At 44.3% G+C, this 8,479-nt stretch overlaps 1 protein-coding gene across 1 annotated transcript in view; it reads left to right on the top strand.

Annotated features, from left to right (window-relative positions):
* The first annotated feature begins 3,251 nt into the window (after positions 1 to 3,251).
* The window catches only part of NAA60 (N(alpha)-acetyltransferase 60, NatF catalytic subunit), a 24,652-nt gene continuing 19,424 nt past the window's right edge, over positions 3,252 to 8,479 (top strand). Inside the window, exons 1-2 of the mRNA XM_014545159.1 lie at positions 3,252 to 3,355; positions 4,399 to 4,520. The gene's annotated coding sequence lies outside the window, so the exon portion shown is untranslated. The remainder of the gene's footprint in view (positions 3,356 to 4,398; positions 4,521 to 8,479) is intronic.

Here is an 8,479-nt window from a genome sequence, read left to right as displayed (position 1 = left end):
TAGCGATAAGTGATAGAAGTTCTCTGGCCCATCGTGCAAGGGAAGAAGGGGGGTCTTGAGCATCACTGAATTGAAAGGGACTGAAAGCCAAAACGAATTCCTATGCTTCCTCTGGGTTTCTATAAAGTCAGTTAAAACCTGTAAGCAACAAAGTCAGGGCATGGTGTGGTGTTCACAGGTCAGTGTAAAACAAAAAAGTCTCTGTGTTTCCTATCTTTGGCCCCTCCCAGTTGTAACTTGCAGTGATTTTTGTCACGGTGTTTATTTTAGCCACATCTATTCCATATTTGGGATGTGACTTGTTGAAGTTGCTAAGCAACAGCCTGCTCTGCCCTGGGTGGAAGGAAATTCCTGGATGGTAGGAGATTGGAGAGATAAAAGATAACACCTGAACTGAGAAGGGTGATGCTGTCCTGGCTGCTGTGCCTGTCTCTAAGCCTCCGTGTACCTGTTAGCAAACAGTTTGGTACCTTACAGCCTTAGGGGTGTTTAATCCAGGTGGACATGGCAGCCTTCCATTGCAGCAGCCACGTGGAACTCAGTGTAGAGAAGACTCCTCAGAGCGCTCAGCTCAGGGCTCTCAGTTCTGTCTGCTGAAATAGCCCAGAGGTCTGTCCACTTTGTTGTTGACAGCTCTCCAACCTGAACGGAAAGCTGACGGCTTATCAGATAGAGTCTTCACTTAAATGGCAGCTCCTCTATCTCTACATCTTATCTCCAAGAGCTCATCTTGAAAATAAGAGAAGCAATTTCATTTTATAAAATAGTCTGTGGGTAATTGTCCCTTAGGTACTGGAATGAATTCTTATCTGGAATATGCCAACGCAAGAATGTTTCATCATTTCTGTAGTTCCTGGGAGTGATGCTGGATACCTTTTTCAAACTTGCTGCTTTTTAGACATGACTCCTGACTCTAGTTGTAAACTATTCAGGAGGTCTTGCTGGTCAGATATTTGCTGCTCTTTATACTTAGTTTCAAATTACTTTCCCTGGCCTCCCATTTTTAACCCTTTCATTGAGATGCACATACAAGCCCTGGTGGTTAGCTCACTTGATTGAAGAATCATCCTGATACCCCAAAGTTGGGAGTTCGATCCCCCCCCTCCACCCCAAATCAGGGCACATACAAGAATTAACCAATGAATGCATAAATAAGGATAAGGGAACATCAAATCAGTGTTTATCTCATTCTCCCCCTCTCCCTTTCTCCCACCCTCTTCTCTCTCTCTCTCTCTCTCTCTCTCTCTCTCATCAATTAAAAAGAAATATACAGCCCTAGCCAGTTTGGCTCAATGGATAGAGCTTCAACCTGCGAACTGAAAGGTCCCAGGTTCAATTCCAGTCAAGGGCACATGCCAGGGTTGTGGGCTCGATCCCCCTTGGGGGACTTGCAGGAGGCAGCTGATTCACCATGATTCTCTCTCTTCATGGATGTTTCTATCTCTCCCTCCCTCTTCCTTCCTCTCTGAATTCAATAAAAATATATTTTAAAAAAAAAGAAATATACATACAGAAAAGTACATTGCTTGATGACTGGTCATGAACTACCTGTTTAACTATTACCACAAAAGACCCCTCAGGTTCTTTATCAGACAAGCCCTCTCTATTTAAAATACTGATTTTCTGGTAGGAGATCATTAGCAGTCATTTTGGGGGGAAGGGGTAAGCAGGGGATTCTTAGATTTTGCTTTATATTGCATGTGAATTCTTATTTTGTGTTCATAGTAAAACAAAAAGATTAAAAAAGAGCGTGCCCTTCACTTAAAAAAAGGAGGAATGTTCTTTTTAAACCTTTTTTAAAGTGGTTGTCTTAAAACATAAATATTTTTTAAAGTTAAATTTTATGAAGTCATTAAAATTTCTTTTTTAATGACTACACAGGAACTCTTTAAAATATTTGTACAAGTCTGTTCGGTGTTCTTATCCACAACCACCCCTCTTTGCTTCATTACAGCTTTGAATCTGTTTATTTTTGGCATCGGTGCACAAAATGTCATGTTATTCCAATGGTATGGGGTTTTAAAAGTTGGCACTAAGTGTATTTTGGGACAATATGGGTAATTATTCTACTTATAATTTGAAGAGACAGTATAAAATTTCCAAGTTATTACTAGTTAAAAACAACCCATGAGATTGTTTTAATATAAAAATATGTTCACAAGTTTTACATTACCACATGAAAAAAATTTTTTTTCTTATACTAAAAACCCAAACTCATTGTAAGAAAACAGAAGTTAGTTTAAGTGGCATAGAACACAGACATCTGCCATCACCCCAGAGGCAAATGCTGACAGGAGGTTGAATTACTTTTCAAAAATCATTTTTGGTATAGAAATCTACCTCACGATCCTGTTTTAATGTATACCAGATTTGACCGATTTTTTTTTTTTTATATTTAACTCTGAAGGATCTTAAATGTAAACACAGAGAAGCAGAGATTAAAAATCATGATGAAACCCAGCAGAATGAGATGGAAAAGGTGAAGAAAGGCAGAGGGCTGATATGCTGGAGGGGCACCAGCCAGGGGCCGGACAGGGTTTCTGAAACCGGATTCCCCTGTTGCTGTACTTTTTCCTTTCAAACTGAGTAGCTGCTTGTCCATTTCACCCACTCCTCCCCCCAAACAATGTTAGGGTTGCTTGTAGCCATTGAAGTTCTCTGTGGGAGAACCAATTTGCTCTTGATTTTGAGCCCTAGGCGGGGTGCATTCTTGGGTATTTTACTACCCTTTGATTCCCACCCCACAAAAATGTAGTCATTACAGGTGATTTTATTATTGTTTCATTTGTTTTGTTTTTTACACCAAACCAGTTGGCTAACTGAACTGGGAATTATATTCTAGGCATGCCCTCTCAGACGGCCTTCTATCAAGATCCCAGCTTAAAAAGCCACCAGGCAGCCCTGGCCGGCGCTGCTCAGTGGTTAGAGTGCCGGCCTGTGCATTCAAGGGTCTTGGGCTTGATTCTCGGATTCGATTTCCATTCAAGAGCACGTACCTCAGTTGCAGGTTTGATCCCTGGCCCTGGTCAGGCATGTGCAGCAGGCAACCAATTGATGTCTCTCTCCCACATCAATGTTTCCCTCCCACCCCCCACCCACCCCCAAATCCCTTCCACTGGTTCTAAAAAAAAATCAATGGAAAAAATACTCTGGGGAGGATAAACGAAAGAAGAAAAACCTCCAGGCAAAGGCACTTCTTGACCAGGCCATCCTTACTGCCCATCCAGGCCATGCCCCACTTGTCACCTGCTTTTACTCTGGCTGTGTCTTCCCATGTGACTGTGTGAGCTGGCAGCGCAGGCTCATCTGTGCCCTCATTTTCTGTTCCAGGAAGATGACTCTGCTGATCTTTCAGGTGAGGGGACCACGGGGTCCGTTTGGTCTTGGCTTCATGTCTCTGGCCCCCAGTTCAGACCCTCCTGGGTCCTGTTCTCATCACTGCTCTTCCTCTTCGTCCTGTCTCTCTCTCAACCTGAACTGTCTTCTCTAGTTCTGACACTGACCTAATGGGGCCACAAAAGGCAAACAGTCCTTGGGCGGCACACCACAATCCAATCCTTCTCCCAATAGAAACTTGTCGGCTGCTCTGGTGTACGTCCTTAGGACAAGGAGAGGATTCTCTCAGACTGCTGTGCCCAAGGTTAGCCCAAATGCCTTCTGAAGGAGCATCGGGGTTTGCAAGTGGTACACATGCACAGTGGCCCAAAAGCCTGTCCTTCACGTTGGGTCATTTTACTGTGAACATGAAGTAAAAAAGAAAAATGGTAAAATAAAATTTTAAACAAAATAAGATCTAGCTCATCTTGGACACAATGGAAAGCTAAAAAGCATCGCTCCAAAATGCACAATGCCCCAAACAGCATGGAGGCTTCTGTCATGCTGAAAGGATGCTCAGGTCTGGAAACTTGCCTTCCTACGAAGTCGAAAAAGCCATGTTTGTTGGAGCCACATCTTTGGGAGACTTTGATGGAAGTCTCCTATTAAGTAAAATTAAAGGCTTCCTTCTCAGTTGACATTTTGAGTGAAGAGATACCACTAAGCATAAAAATGGTCAGTGTCGTTTGTAGAGACAGAAAGTGGAATGGTGGTTGCTGGAGGCTGGAACAGGAGGAACAGGGAGTTAGAGTTCAGTTTGGGAAGATGAAAAAGTTCTGAAGATGATAGTCATTGGTGACCATCAGTTGGTGATGGTTGCACAACAATGTGAATACCACTGATCTGTGCACTTTAAAGTGGTTGAAATGATACAATTTATGTATATTTTACCACACTTTAAAAAAAGATAAAGAATGTTGCAACATTTGACAGTTTTCTTTTTTTTAGTAGGACTGCTTGGGTTTTAGGTGCAGTTTGGGGGAAATGCAAGGGGATTGATCTGCCTTTTTCCTTGTGGCTCAGGTTGGAGAACATCCCTCCCACACAGTTGTATTAACCCCTCTACACAGCCCAGTTGCCAGCACTATTGTGTTCACTAATGTGCTGTTTGCCATGGAAGTACTTGAGCAAAAGAAGTGGCTTCTGTGAGTATTTTGGTAATGGTGCAGGAAAGCACACACCCTGGTCCCCCAATATACCCCTCTATCCTGTATAATCAGAGATTTCTGATATGCTTAGTGCTGCAACTACAGCATCTAGAGCAGCGGTTCTCAACCTGTGGGTCGCGACTCCTTTGGCGGTCAAACGACCCTTTCACAGGGGTCACCTAAGACCATCCTGCATTATCAGATATTTACATTACGATTCATAACAGTAGCAACATTACAGTTATGAAGTAGCAACGAAAATAATTCTATGGTTGGGTCACAACATGAGGAACTGTATTTAAAGGGTCAGAAGGTTGAGAACCACTGATCTAGAGCAATGCCTGGATTTTCAACACAATTTTGGTAAATAAGAGACTAAATGAATTCTCAGTATGAAATTTAGGGGATGATAGAAACTTTAGCCCAAAGGAAAGAATGGTCTGGGACTGGGACCACACTGGAACCACCTGTTATTGTCTTTTTAAAGTTGAGGTATATCATGAATATACGGGCTTCCTTCTAAGCACGATGGCTTGAGTTTTAAGAGGGAGGCTTTTGGAACTAGAGTGCTGGGTGTTTGTTTCTTGTCACCCTGTAAATTAATCATGTTCCTCCTACACTGAAGTTTTGGAAGGAACCCAGGCTTCCTTGGAGACAGCTTGCTGCCCCCACCGGCAGCTGCTCCTTTGAGCAGACCAACTATGAAGAGTGCTCAGTTTCCCCTCACTCTCTCCTTTTAGCCATTTTACTGATGAGCAAGGCAGTGTCCTATGCCCATCACTGGTTTATTTTTCCTTTTCTCCCCTCTCTATCCTAAATACAAGAGCTTGGAGTTTATTGTTGGATTGTCCAAGTCAATAAACCTGGCGTCTGCAGAATTTCACATTCCCCAAGGGCCTGGTGGTTTTTAATACTTGTGCTATGGAAGAGTGCTAATCTTCCTCTGTGCTTCACTTGAGAAGAAGCCTGGAGTGCCAGGGAAGGACCAGGGTGGTGCTTTGACATAGGGTGAAGGGAGTCAGGAGCTCAAGAGGAGCCATCTGAGGTGTGAGCTATAGAGTCAGGGGAGGCAGTTCCTAAGGGAGGGCTGCTGGATTTCGGAGAGGGGAAGCTGTTGGTTTGTCACCAGTGGTATGTTGGAGCAGAAGGGGGCTGGGTGCAGGAATAAAGCAAGAAGGTGGCAGCAAATGTGGTGTTTAGGTAGTTAGACTGAAGGAAAAGAAGGTGACAGGAGACTTGTCCAAAAGAGGGTATACATGGTGTGTTTACAGTCCATTGGAAGGGAGTTTGGGCAAAAGAGAAGGTTGAAAATGTTGGAGAAAGGGGGTGCTTGAGTCGGGGAGGGAGGAGACAGGAGCTGGACCAAGGACTGGAGTGGCCATCTCATTTGTCTTCCAGAGAAAGATAAGAAAGCTGAAGCATGGAGCAGGACAGAGATGTCTCAGTGGACATCAGAGCTGGGATTTGACCCTGGGTCATTGTGACTCCAGCATCCCTGCAGAGTCTGAGAGCACATGGAGGGCACAGCATCCAGAGCATAAGTGGAGATTGGGCTAGTCTTGGCAAGGAGGGAGGACGCTTTGGAACCTATGGAAGTAAGAGAAGAGAAGGAAAGGGGAAGGTTCTAGGGGTGATGAAGGGTGTAGTGTGGTCATGGCTGGCCTTTAAATCTGCTGAGGTCAGGGGTAGGGTCCACAGCACTTCTTAAGCCATTAAGAGGAAAGGTTGGTTTTAAAAAGTTAAGTGTGGTTTGTCTGGGATCCAGAAGCATTGCTTTTGAACAAGGGAGAGGCCCTGTGGACCTCTGGTGTCAGGATAGTCTGCAAATAGGATTGTTTCTGGCTTTATTACTTGAGGGGGAGTAGAGGGCCCTGTGGGTATCATGACAATGCCAGGAAACCCCTCCATAACCTGGAGCAATTCCATTCTGAGCTCCCAAATTCTGAATCCCCAGCACTTGGCAGGGAGATGGAAAATGCTCCTGTGGCTATTGGGGGCATCTTGGCAGCCATTCCTCCACTTTCACTCTGGCTGAGCATACAGAGGTGCTCAGGAAGTGTTGTGGGTGAGGGAATGCCCAGATATCCAGACCCCACCCCCTTGCAGCCACCACTGAGTCCTCAGGAAAAAGTAGCCTTAGGTTCAGGGACCAGAAAGGTCATTTCAGCACTGAAGGAAGACAAGGCTTGCACACAGCCTCAGGAGGATGAGATTTGGGGAAGGGGAAAGGATGGGCTGAGGGGTGAGCCAGCCGGTCCTTCATTTGGTTCTTGGAGAATCTAGTTTTTGCTCCTTGAATTGCTCCACTCATCCATCCCCTAAAGGCCAAGGACATGATGTAGACCCAAGAAACCCCTGGAAGAATTCCCACTACAAGCCTGACCTTTGCACTTCATGTTTCTACTTAAAAACTCAAGTGGCCCAGGCTGGGTAGCTCAGTTGGTTAGAGTGTCATCTGGGTATGCCAAGGTTGTGGGTTCAATCCTGGTCAGATAACATACAAGTATAAACCAGTAAGCCCTGGCTGGTGGGACAGTTGGTTAGAGCATCATCCCCCGCTATGCCAAAAGATTGTGGATTCAATTCTCAGGGTACATACCTAGGGGTCAGGGTGCGTAAGGGAGGCAACTCATCCAAGTTTCTCATATTGATGTTTCTCTCTCTCTAAAAAATCAATAAAAAAAATATCCTCAGGTGAGGATTAAAATAATTAAAAAAAAAAAAAAGAATAGCCCTAGCTGGGTTGGCTCAGTGGATTGAGTGTCGACCTGCAGATTGAAGGGTCCCCAGTTCGATTCCAGTCAAAGGCACATGCCCGGTTGCAGGCTCAATCCCCAGTAGGGGGCTAGCAGGAGGCAGCCAATCGATGATTCTCTCTCATCTTTGATGTTCCTATCTCTTCCTGTCTGAAATCAATAAAAAAATATATTAAAAAAAGAATAAACCAATGAATGTATAAGTGAAACAAGAAATCAATGTTTCTCTCTCCCCCCTCTTTCTCTCTCTAAAATAAATTTTCAAAAACCTCAAGTGAACTTAGAATTCTCCTGTACAATGCGTCCCTACTGTTGTAATATAGACATGCTAGTGTCTGTAGGAAAATGTATACCAAGCGATGGCCTGTGCATCTGTGGCTTCAGTGCTGTCCCATCAGCACCCTAGGGCTCAGGCTGGAATAGAGGGCCTAACACCTGGCCTCTGCTCTGGCTTCATCCACTGTCACCTGTTTCTAGCAAATCTCAGAATCCGTGTTCCTTGGCCCTAATGGTAGCAATAAGAGATCAGTAGTTGGTGGAAGCTTCACGATGGACAAGTGGAGTCCCCACAGGTGCTGCATAAGGGTTTCCTGACTTGCTCCTCCAGCGGTAAACTAGCCACTTGCTATACCCACCTCCCACCTGCACCGCCACCATCTCTAAATTTGCCTCCTCTGACTCCATTTCTTCCTTTCACTGGCAAACAGGTGCCAGATTCTCCTCCTGTGCCTTCCTGCCACCTTCTCTACCCACTGTCAGTGGGGCTGGGACAGATTAGGCACTGTAATATCCAGCTTTCTCCCTTAGTTAAATGTGACATGTTTCTATTTTTAAATCAAGGCATCTAAAGAACTGGCCTTTGAAAACATGGAAGTGCTTTTAATAGGGATGTGAGAATCCACAAATAGCTGTGTTTCTTGGAGCCCAGTATTTTTGTTGAACGCTGAACAGGGAGAGAACAAGAGCTTTCCCCAAGGATGCTAGGGGGAAAGTTTGTAAACCTCAGGGCATAAGAGATGCTCATTTATTATGGATCTCTTCCTTTGCTATCAAACTTCACTGTAAAGTGGTTTTTAATCTTTTAAAATCAACTTTATTAAAGTTTAACATACATATAAGAAAATGTACCCAATGAGTTTTAATGTGTGCATATATGTTTGTGTGTGTAAACACTGCCAACAAGATACAGAACAGTTCCAC

Source organism: Myotis brandtii, unplaced genomic scaffold (assembly GCF_000412655.1).
Source record: "Myotis brandtii unplaced genomic scaffold, ASM41265v1 scaffold397, whole genome shotgun sequence".
Lineage (NCBI taxonomy): Eukaryota > Metazoa > Chordata > Mammalia > Chiroptera > Vespertilionidae > Myotis > Myotis brandtii.
Note: the sequence above shows the minus strand (reverse complement) of the source record. Positions and strands in the feature narration are given on the sequence as shown.